Source organism: Periophthalmus magnuspinnatus, chromosome 3, assembly GCF_009829125.3.
Source record: "Periophthalmus magnuspinnatus isolate fPerMag1 chromosome 3, fPerMag1.2.pri, whole genome shotgun sequence".
Lineage (NCBI taxonomy): Eukaryota > Metazoa > Chordata > Actinopteri > Gobiiformes > Gobiidae > Periophthalmus > Periophthalmus magnuspinnatus.
The window spans coordinates 22,885,462-22,898,031 of record NC_047128.1 but is presented as its reverse complement, the minus strand read 5'-3'; the positions used below and the strand labels follow the sequence as shown (position 1 = coordinate 22,898,031).

At 39.2% G+C, this 12,570-nt stretch overlaps 1 protein-coding gene across 1 annotated transcript in view; it reads left to right on the top strand.

Moving 5' to 3' along the window:
• Positions 1-12,570, top strand: part of si:ch211-186j3.6 (neural-cadherin) — a 410,843-nt gene that overhangs the window by 302,946 nt on the left and 95,327 nt on the right. The gene's annotated exons all lie outside the window — the stretch shown is intronic.

The following is a 12,570-nucleotide window of genomic DNA, read 5'->3' as shown; positions in this document are numbered from 1 at the left end:
CCTATTCAACCTTTAATGACCGCCTATTGTTCTCTTTGTTCCTGTTTGTTTTGGGTCTGAGGATAGAGTTGTAGATCGGTGAGAGATTATGTCTCAGGTCCCTATTCTTGTTTAAGGAAGGATTCTCTTTCCCAACAAAAATTGCCTCTTTAACTCGCCTCTCAAAACATTTCTTTTCTCTGGCTAAGATCTGACCCTCACTATCTTCAAAGTAGTGGTTAGTGGCTTTGAGATGGAGATGTATAGCTGACTGGGGTCCTGAGGAGCTCTCACGGCAGTGTTGGTACATTTTCTTATGAAGTGGCTGTTTAGTTTCTCCAATGTAACACTCACTGCACTCTTCACTACACTGAATGGAGTAGACCACATTGATTTGTTTATGAGCCAGTTTTGAGCCAGATTTTGTCTTAAAGTGTTTGTAGGTTTGAAATAGACTGGAATCTTGTTATGGATCAGACCTGGACAATTGAGGGATTACACAGACAATCTGGGTAAAGTTACATTTACAAAATATTATAAGTAGAGCAGCTCTTAAAATTTGTATCACAATATGAAAGAGAACATTTGCAAATATGAAATTAAGGATATAAGATCATATATATATACTGTCAGTGCATCCACAACCTGACAGTGTGTCCACAGGCAGGTTTAAGTCACTCTAGGCTGGTTAGCTAGTTAGCAGTTAGCCACAATCTGTCTGCCTCCACGCTTTACTGAGAGGAAATTCAATTGCAGTGCACATGCAATTATATTACGATATTACAAATCTGATATCATCCCCATATCTATAAACATATATCATCAGTGATATGATATGGCCCAGGCCTAATTGTCAGACTTTTCTCTTATATTACACGCTGCTGGTCCATTTGTTCTTCATCAGTTAAAGCCTTGTAATGTTTATTATAATGGTTTCGCCTCAGGGGGAGATTAACTTAAAAAGAGCGTGCATTTAAACTTAAGGTGAACAATACCAGGATTTACTGTGGGAGGATAAAGCAAAATTTGAAATAATAGCTTTTTATGATTGTGACAGTAGTCCTATAATCAGGCTGAGCAGATTCAAAGAGGCTTTGAAGCTGTATTCTAACCTGAAGTAGATCTCACATTTTAGGTTTTATTCTGTCTGTACGTAGAAAATGTCAAGTTGAAGTCGGTTAACTTTCCTGTGCAAATGAGCCTTTGTTCCAAACACAGTAATCATTTTGTACTCCCAGGATGCAGGGCAGCCTCATAGATTAACATACTTTTAATGACTCTTGTTTGGCATTAATACTTTAGTTATTCCCAAATTCTGAGGCACTATTCAACAGAATAAATAGATCATTTAAATGAGAAGGTCACTGTTGGAAAGGAAACCTCAAATGCCCTATTTAATGCAGGAAACAGTGATAAAATCCCACTCTTTTCCCATTATTTATGGATCTGCTCTCAAATGCAAATGTGTGTCCTTGGCACATGCCCTACTGTCCCACAAAGTTTCATGCAAATCAATATGGTTTTAAATAGTTTTTTCTGCATGACAGACACTGTGGTGACAAAGGGGCGTTCCAGCTAATCGTGGGTCTTTGCGCTCACACTTTAAAATACACAAAAAACACAGCAAAGTAAAGTAATGTGAGGTTTGACAGTAGGCCTCCAAGATGAATCACATTTCAGCTGAAATTATAGTTACGAAGCAACACATTTTTCAATTACCGGTATTTACATCAGAAAGTCCCTACTGCAAACAACAAAAGACAGTTATGCTAAAGCTGCTAATTCTGTAGTTTAGACTTTTTTTTAATTTCAAGCAGAAAAAATAAGTCAGTATACATGTATCACTTGCACATTTCACATATGTATTTATTTTTTTCTTATTTAAGCTTAAGGAGTGGGAAGAAGAAAAACTTAAATCCCACTCACATGCAATATATATATTTTTCCTTTCAAAAGAGCATAAGTGAAATGCTTGACCTCTATAAACATGTTCTGAAATGCATGTGATTCTTGTATTAGTTTATCAGTTAATATGTAGGTTTTAATGCATAAACCGAACCATAAACTGAATCTTGAATTTAAAACATAAACATTTAAATTGTATAGTAGGGTTAAGTTACTAAAATGTACTGACCATGACCACACTCCAAGCTGCAGGCGAGCTGGGTGAAATGTCTCGTAAGGACACTCCAGCAGTGCCAGCATGTTATTTCACATTTATTAACTTTTTTTTAATATCAGAAATTTAGCTATAAATCATCGGGTAATATCTCCTCTTCTCCTCTACTCCTCAACTAACCTCACACCTACAGAACCTGCACATCCACTCCATGAAATAGTGGTTTAAGTGAACACAATAGAACATGAAATGTACAAATGAGCAGCCGAGGGAAATAGAGCACGTCTTATAAATCTCCTTGTTCAGTTATCCTAGCGACCTGGCCATTGTTAGCGGCACAATTGAAATCCACTCCAGGTGCAATTCCCTGGATGCATTAACTCGGCACGACCCACGGATTAAAAAAGACAGTTATTCTCAGACGAAAGCCAACCTCGTACCCACCTTCCATTGATCTTATCGCAGCCCATGCATTCTGATACCGTTTGATTTCCCCGTCAACCTACACAAATCCTGCTTCCATATACAAGCCGATGGACAGTCAGCTGGCTTTGATGAACAACGTGTGAATACAGAATTGTTAAACCGATTCCTTGTCTTATTCCTCTGGGGCGTTGTTGCTTTCGTGTTGTAAATTATAAAGGGGTTTTGAATTGCCGGCATCAAGCAAACACTACTTACAAACAGAATGAAGTCCTCTTGATATATTTGGGGTTGTTTCATGTAGTCGATGTTTTTAAGGAGGGGGTGTAGCCTGCTTCTTACAGATAAAAAAAGAAAGAAAGAAAAAAAAAACTACAATCACAACTGAACCTGAGTTGCCAGTGTCTAAACCTGCAAATAGAGAACACACATAAAGTTTCTTTTCTCATTCTCAGTATATGGACAGGTCATGACTACCAGAATGATAGACTTCACGTGCTTCTGTTTAGGTCATGAGTGCCCAAACTTTTTCACCGAGGGCCATATCTTGAAAAATATTCAACACGCAGGGCCAGTGGTCAATACAGTGGATAATTCAGATGGTGCATTTAACATAGTTTTGACTTCATACTTTAAATAAGGCTTGAAATATTAATATTAGGTCTGTATGACAATCCAATGTGATGTGGTTTAGGTTATATTAGTAGGATTATTCAAATTTGCCGTACAAAGTACTGATTATGATCAATTGGGCCAGTTCAACTGAAGGCCTGAGGACCAATAAAAATTGGTCTGAGGGCCACATTTGGTCCCTGGGCCATAGTTTGGACAGCCGTGATTTAGGTAGTGAGTTTTTAAACTAGAGTGGTTTTAGTTTGATTTTTTTTCCATCTTTAATTGATTTTGGCGTAGGAAACGGTGGCCCAAATTGGACCAGCATAATTTTGTACAACCAAAACATCAAATGAAAACATCAACACCTTTACCATCTCATCCAATGTATTTTGGAACTAAGAATAAATCAGCATTACAATTGTTATCAGTAAAAGCACTATTTGATTGATGAGGTGTTTAAGTTTCTCTCCTCTAGCAGGAGATAGTCAGTTCCCAGGTATAGGAGAAACAGACTTTGTTCCTATTGATATTGATCATTTAAATTAACTATAATGTAAATGGATTTTGTTTTTGTTTTTGTTTTTTTGTAGCCAAGGCTTCTGCACCATATTGTCCAATCACACTTTTTTTTCTTCTTATGTCTTTGTTGTCTTGCTTGTCCATTAAGAGGTTGTATGTATTGTTTGTTAACACTGTCTGCAAAACAACGGGCCCTTGCGGACCTAAGAAAGGGTTAAAGTTGAAGAGTTAGGTCATGTTCATAAAACTTGAATAAAAAACCCTCCATACTCTTCCTTTTAAGTTACTCCATTCTCCAGTGTAGCTAAGCCAGCAAACGTCTGTGGTTCGATCCCAGCTCCCTGTGTTACATACTGTTGTTATGCCTTTGGGCAAGATACGTCATCCTACTTGCCAGATTAAATATGTCAGCCAAATACACGAGTGATACAGAGTGCGATTGAGGAATGAATTAATAATGTGATGTAAAGTGCTGGCATAGTTTAAAAGGCACTGTATATAAACCATGCATCTAAATTAAAATTAGCGAAATTAAATAAATGCATAGGGGAGGTGTCTGGGGAGTGGGAGGTTTATGCACGGCTACATGAGCAGTGAAATTGGAGGACTGCGCAAACCATATGACGGCAGTTCCCAAAGAGTTAATGAGTTTGTTAGTAGAATAAAGTCAGATTTGTTACCATGCGGAGTGCAATTAGAGTTGGGCTGTTCACATTTATAGTTGTAATTAACTTGTTTCAGGGTTCACCACCTACGTGTGACAAATCCAGAGGCACGCCGGGCTGTGATGGAGATTAATACTACAGAGAGTCATGTGAATGTGCCATATCTGCATGTGGATCAACATGCTAAGCAGCGCTAATGAGATTCAAAAACAGAGCTGTTCAGTGTGTGCAGATATAGCCTGGTAATCCAAGATAAACCACTTCCTGTTTACACCAACTCATGTCTAATAATGTTCTGGTGAAGAGAGAACAAAAATTGAAAGCAAAATAGTAAGTCAGAGTGGTGTAAACACGGTGGAACTGCACGGTATCAGTGAACAAATACAACTTTATAATGTATTTCTAGTTAGAGCCAGTGGCATGTGGTTTTACGATAGCTTATTATCACTTTATTGTAGTCTTGAAAGGTAAGCTGTTCCTAAATCTGCATAAAATAAAATGTTTCAATTTAAATGTCAGTTTTTATTTTTTTTTTTTTTTGCCAGTGGATATTTACAAGAGTGAAAGGAACCTTAAGTACATATACGTGTGGTACAAGGCAGAGATTTGTAGGTTTGTTGACAAAGATATGGGACAATGCAATAATAATAATGATCATAATGAAATGTCACAGTTATAAAATCTATACGTATACAATGAAAGCCACTAGAGCATTACACACTCATAAAGAAGCACTCTATAGGGTAATGTTTATGTCACACATAATGCATTGGATTTATGTAGTGTCTTTTAAGGCACCCAGAGCACTGTACACTGCATTATTCATTCACTTTGTGGTGGTAAGTTACTATTGTAGCCACAGCCGCCCTGGTGTAGACTGATAATCTGCTCCAAAAACCACTCACACGCCAGATTCCTGCAATGTGGGTGAGGTGTCTCGCCAAAAAACACAACAGTTTGCATTAGATCGTCTGCTGTCCCATTGTGGTACTGCTTTTCCACAATGCTCTTCCATCCAAGTACTAACTAGGCCCAACCCTGCTTATCTTCAGAGATCAGGCATTGTCAAGTGGTACGGACATATTACATTCATATTGCCACTTGTTGCTAGTATATCTATGAGAAAACTGCAATGGAGTAGATCAGAACACTTTTTATCTTGGTGCTTGATTGCGACAGACTGTGGCTCTAAGACCAGGTTTTGAATTCAACAGCAACAAAGTGCATCAAACTTGATAAAGACAATAGCCGAGCGCACAAAACAGAATATCCTATAGGTCTAAACATTTGTCAGATCTCTTCAGCCTGTGCTCAAGGCCCCAGCAGCTCCTCGCTTCCCAAACATGTGGACATGTTAGAAGTGCTGTTCTGTTAACACTGTGATAGTGTGAGCGAGCTGCACCTAAGGCCTGACTGTGAGTGCCTTTTCTGCACACTGTCTGTTACTTTCAGATAGACTTCAGGAGTATCGCAACTGTAATAGAAAAGCCACATTCTATTATAAAAATGCAGACAGTTGGTTCCTTTGTGAATGTCAAGTACAACCAAGGAGCTGCTGATCTCCCTTTCTGACTTTGAGCCAATCAGTATCAATAGTGTTTCTGTGTGAGGCAGCTTTTCAAACAGGCTGGTTAAATGATGCTGCCCATTGAATCTGATCAGATTCCCCTTTGTTTGACTTACACACACTCATTCTCAGCGTCTTATTGAAATACTTTACTTTTCTAAAGCTGCCCACTCATCCAGCCTTTACCCTGCTGCAGTGAAGCTGCAGAGAGCCTGCACTGCTGTGTACGTCTGAGGTGTTAAAGCTCCACTCATACATGTGTGCATGCATACTTACAGCCATACACAGGTATTCATATAACACACAAGCCCCGGAACATACAGTGGAATCCAACAGCCTTTGCAGACAGCATTTCACCCACCTTACCTGACCTCATGTGCCAGAACAGAACATTAACTGTGCACATGGTAAGTCTTTTGAACGGTTTTCTGTGAATAAAGCTTAATCACTCACATATTTGTGTCTGTGTAGAATTTGAGAAAATTGCGTACACTATTCTTCCCAAATGTCAGTTGGTGTTGTCAAGTTAAGCTTAAATTATATAGCACCTAAGTGTACCATATTTAAGATATGGCCAGTCATGGACAATCCACAACGGCCTTGTTATTTAGATCCTTACACACTAGACTCCATTGCATAAAACTCTTCCTCACAAAAGGGAGTGTGCGACATTTTATTGGTGGTCTATAAAACCCCCAAAGTGTGACCACAGGGATGAGAAGGACAAAACTCTGTCCCTATTATACCTGCTATTACCGCATGGCCCACATCCAGCGATGTCAGGATAAGATATAGCTGAGGGACATTTAATATGCATCACTTTCTCAGGCGATATTTATAGGCGAAAGTTTGTAATGAACACTGCCATAGACTGACATTACATTCTGACAAGTGTTGTCCTAGCTTGCCCAACACCTGTCTGGAGTGGCATTTACTTTGACATTGTTACAACCAGCTGTCATCGCTTTGGCGGGCTTCTGCGGCTGACCTGATCTGGAATACAGTGTGTAGGATTACGGGGAGGCTGAGAGGCATAAATCAAGGTTTAACTGTTTGCTAATATGTCACGATAAGCAGAAGTGTTATTTTAATAGAAACAATGGTGGGATTTTCCTGTACATTCAAGTAACAACATGCAATACCCATATACTGTCATAGTACAATGTCTTATAATTAAACAGACCTGTATGTCTAACAACTTATGTCATAATGGCTCTATATTAAACAGGCCATTATACATTTCTATTAAGGAACTAGCATTTGCAATAATAATATAGTGGTGTATCTAAAATTACTTAAAAATAAACAAACAAAAACCATGCAGTGCTGTTGGACCATGGTTATCTCTGGATAGATACAGTTCACGATAGCGAGCAGTGTATTTGTCAAAATGGCTACATGACGCTACTGAATGCTACATGTATTAGCGAAAAACAAAGTACAGCGATGTGGGCGTGTATAGGTGAGTAGGAGACAAGGTGAATTTTCGGAGGAATGGCATCGTAATTGCAGGAGAATAAAGATTACTCAAACATGTATGGATCGCTCTAAATACAACCTTGAAAGGGAAGCACGCACCATTCTCACTTCCTATTTGCAACACGTCAGCTTCCAGATTAGCTATGTCGATTTATTTGTACAGTCTATAGTTTTAAGCCAGCTATTTTCTCAGGTCGTCTAATCTTTCTTACAAAAAATCAGTGTTTGCCAAAGGAGAAATCTACAACTTGTGCTTAATACTATTTGTCTTGTCCCATTGACTCTTCACTCGAAGTTGTCAGTCAATAGTTGTCATGGGACCTGCGGGATGGGGTACAGTTTAGCCTCACTTAGCATCATGTAAGGCTAATTGCCTGATCAGCAGGGCCCAAGTTTGACCTCCGCACGGTTAGCCACAATTGATCGTCCCGCTAACGATTTCTGTCTGTAAAAAGTCACACAATAACAAACATGACCGGAAGCTCCTTTTTACTCCTGTGAACATAGACAGGCATCGTACGGCCCGAACCCTTAGTCCAGCCAATCAATGAGCAAATTAACAAAACAGGACAAATTTATGTGATTACATTGGGGAGGTTTTCGGAGGTTGGATCAACAATTGTGGACATTTACTGGCTTTAGACTTGAGTAATTCTGAGGGATGTGAGTTTCTTAGTTGCAACAGCAAAGTAATCTAGCTCCTGTAGCGTGCAGTGATTTGTATTTGTATGTAAACAGTGTTAGCATTTACAGAACGAGACACAATTTTAAAGACACGAGATTGGAACCACGAGACAATTGCAATTTTATTTTTTATTTTTTTCTCTTTCTGCTCATTTCATTTAATATTGCAGCTGTCATTGAGGCCCTGCTAATTGGAACTACACCTAACGTACATACGAAACTAAAATCTCATCAGATCTTTTTCCACATATGTGCAATCCTGTAGCAATCACACGGAGTCTTGTGGCGCGAGATCTTGTACCATCCCAGCAGGCGAGAGCCAACCCCAGAGTGGTCCAGTATGATGTGATATTTTTTTAATATGCTGGCTCTGCTGTCCATATGGCCATCTCCACAGCTGCTACTTCAATGAATAATGTAAACTTTACATACGAAACTAATGTCAGGGTGGGTCATTTTGGGGTTAATGTAACTTGTATTTACCTGAAAGTGCTGTAGTTCATGCCAAGGTCAAACGTACTGGAATCTTTTTAGAGTCAACGGTAATATGTTTGGATGATTCATGTTTTTTAAAGCGTTTTAAACATGGCTTATCATAAACATGCTTGCAGTAGTATTTACATAAGTAGTAGTTGTAGTAGTAGTAGTAGTACTTTTATACGTAACAACATAAAAGTCCATGCTCCATAACCAGACGTTCTATTTCTCCACTCAAATTGCGATACATTTACTTGCCAGCATTTTGGTTGCTAAAATGGCTACTTCTATCTTCCCTTCCCTACTATTTTGAAAGCAGCACTATCCTTTCTCCGTAGACATTTTATAAGCTTGAAAAATGTCAAACTCCAATGCAAAGGTACCCAAAAGAATATTGAAAATCCACATTAATGCATGCTATATCTGCTTTAAGACGCCGGTAGCAAACAGCCCATGAAATCAAATCTCCAAGTTGATGTCCAAGAAACTTATTTTTTCCTTGCCAAAGCCCTACCCCTTAACAGTTTACAAGTACTTAGCTGCATATTTTCTGTCACCTACCGGGCTGGCTCCTGCTGGTTGACGAATCCTTTATAAAAACTCTTTCCCTCCCCTGCCCAGTCGCACGCCCACTGATCTCGCACAACGCTTACCTCTCCGGACATTCCTTTGTGTATGTACAGTAAATGGCTGCACATAAAGGTGAAGCCTGCGCACTGGCATGATTTGCTGTGCTATTTATGCAGTCCATACACTCCCAGCTTGACTTGTTTGCATCCCCTCGGCCGTCTAAGGGAGCGACATTTTTCATATTTAAGACCCCCATTCAACGCACCACTCGTTCACAAAGCATATGCGCTCCCTCTTTCTCTCCATCTCCCTTCCATATATCTTTCAGGCTACGAGCAGGAGGTAATGAATTAGGTATGAGGGGAGAGAGGAGGAGGCTGGTCATGTGGGGGGAACCCTTTAAGAGCAAAGTCTTGTCCTAACCCGGATAAAGTCAGGGAGGTTTAAAGGGATGGGTGCTCCTATAAAGATGGAGGGCGTTGGATTGTGCTGCCTTTACTGTCCTTCACATACATACAGTCCAGTGCATTGGTCTCCAGTGCTTTGACTGATGTATTTTTTTTATTCATGCCGTCATTGAAACAGTTGAGGGTCAAAACCAACACTGAGTTTGGAAAATATCTAAGAATGAATAATAATGAAGATAGTTTTACTTTTGTGATGTCTATCTGGTCTTCAAGTTACAATAGTTGACTTCTTATTTTCTTTTACTATTTAGTAGTCGCAGCTATTGTTACTTCCTCCGACGTTTTCAGTCTGATGGACCTGGTTGGTCGCTGAGGCAGTCCATGGCTCCTGTGGTCCTTGGAGGAGGATGCCTCATGTGTGAAAGAAGGAACGTGCCGTCATCAGGACGGAACAGACATCATCAATCGTGATGAAGGAGCGTTCCTCCTTTCACACACATGAGACACCCACACTTGAGTTGCCAGCGTCTGGCAGGTTGACCACGCCTACAGGAAGTAACAACTAAAGTGGTGACAGTTTTGAGGATGTTTTTCTGCTAGCATCAAAAACATGTCCAGGGAAATGCATCTCACTGATAATGCTGTCTGACTAAAAGAAAATAAAAAGCTAACAATGATGGTAGTATGAGAGGCTAAGGTGGCTGATGAGTCTGCTGCTGAGAGCTGTGGCACATAGCTGGGGTGCGGTGTCATGCTTTTTCTTTTCTTTGTACCTGCTTTAAGACTATTTCTTAGGAAAATCTAACTATCTAAGTTATATTTATATAATTTATATTTAATATTTTTGTTTCAATACTATCTGGAAAAAACTTTGTAAAATTAGCTGTTTAAAAGAACAAGACTAGAAATGTGCAGCATATTATAAAGTACACACACACACACACACACATACATGCATATCTTTGTAGCTAGTCATTTCTAATTTGGCACTTAAGTAATATATATAATCAACCATAACACTGATTCTAGAAAATAAGCGAAAATGTAGCGTAACCAGCATAACCCAACCTTCTTTACTATGGAAACTTCTCAAAGATGTTTTCTTAACAAGCTGCATCCATATATCAGTTTAGTTGCGTCATAGATAAAACTCTGGACTCCTGTGCAGTTTTTGATAACTTAACCATGTAATAATCAGAAATGAGGCTCTTCCATGTCCTTGCTTTACCAAACAGCTAAAAGTGTGACATTCCACTTAGCACCCCCACCACCCTCTCCACAGGTGTATGTAGAGGTGTCATATTTATAATTGGAACAGGCGGCATGTAAACACTGATGGTATTGAATTCTGAGTTATCTTAACTATAACTTTGTAACTTACATTTAAAATTTGTTGTGGCTGTAGGTTTGATTCTCAGACCATCGCTTTAGGTATTTCTCATGTTATTCAGATGATGGTGTCATATTGTCATAATGTCATACTCCCAGGTGGGAGGGCAAGAGACAGTTTCCCCCATTGATTATGTTGTACTTTGCCATGAAATATCCAAAAGGTAAAATGTTTAACCTGATCATTTCTATTAGTAACTAGACCCCCAGAACTCACTACTACAACTAAATATGCATTTTGCCAACTTTAATTTTAGCTGCCTACCACTTATTATGCATTCTTGTGGCTTTTATTCTCTTTTAAACATGCTTTTGGTCACCTTGGAATAAGTATTTCACATTTTCTAAATTAAAATAATGTTTGCATAATGGAAAATGTACTTTCTAGACTTCACTTTGGTTTCCAATGAGACATTTAGGCACTGGAGCTCCCTCTGCTGTCAGCAACTGGTATCAACATTTAGAAAGTAAAATATTTAAGCCCTTTCCTCCGGGAATGGCAATACTAATAGAGCCATGTGTTTGTTGTGAACGTGACAGCAGAATGAGCCGGTGATGGTTTATGGGCTGAAAACTGCATAGGAGTCCAGAGTTTTCTCTGACGCAACTAAAAAGCCCAATATTGACAGGAACATTTTGAGTGCTCAGAGAGGATGATTTTGGATTAGTGGATTAATAAAACAAGAGTAAATGTAACAATACAACCCCAGTTATGTTTTTGAGGAGACGTGGTTAAAAAGTCAAAAAAATACATTTTGTATAATATGTGTTCTTTAAATATTATATATAATATATTATATATAATGTGATGTCATCTGAAACCCAACAATATAGACATTGGGCAGACCTCACAGTTGCAGTCAAACACCAGTTATTCATTATAACCAACCTTTCCTAAATCATGTGGCATATTGTCAGGATGAACCACTTATGGAATTGACAAGATCAAATTAACTTCATATTTGAGGATTTCTCTGTATATCCCTGTCACAGATGCCACTCTCCTTGCAGTCTCCTCTGCTCTAAATTTTCCATCTTCAAATTCCATCTTGTTCATCATCTCCTGCTTCCTGGTTTTGTTTGCGTGCCTTGTTCAATTACTTCTCATGTTTACCGTCATCTGGAATCTCTCAACATGGCCCCGTGCCCAGCTTTGCTCCAGTTTGCGTTTGCACTCGTCCATTTCTATCGCCTTTTCATTGTTTTGTTCATGCTGCCTTTTATCCGCTCTCTCCGTCTTGCCTCACTCTCCATCTGCTCCTCTCATCCCGCCCCGTGTTTCGACTTCCATTGCGACAACTGCAGCCCTCTTCGCCTTGTGAAAATGTCATGTCATTTTGACAGAAGGCGGCTCACTGATGACAGACTGCTCACAGGTCAATCTACCTTTAAACTGCCTCTGGGGCATCGCTCCATAGAAGAGACTGTGCTTTTAGCTCAATCAGGGCAGCAGCTGTATTATATTGTGTTATTTCTTGTCTACATTTCTTGAATATCTTTTGGTTGTAGCTAGTGATGGGCTAGTCATGTCACAGTTAAGACTTTTATAAGGCTACAGTGTAGGCTTGTCACAATAATTCTTATATTGGCATAGTTTTAAGTATATGAAAGCTGGAACAATATCTTTGTTGGTCAGTATTTATCGTGTGTACATTTTCTTTGCACTACTGAAAAATG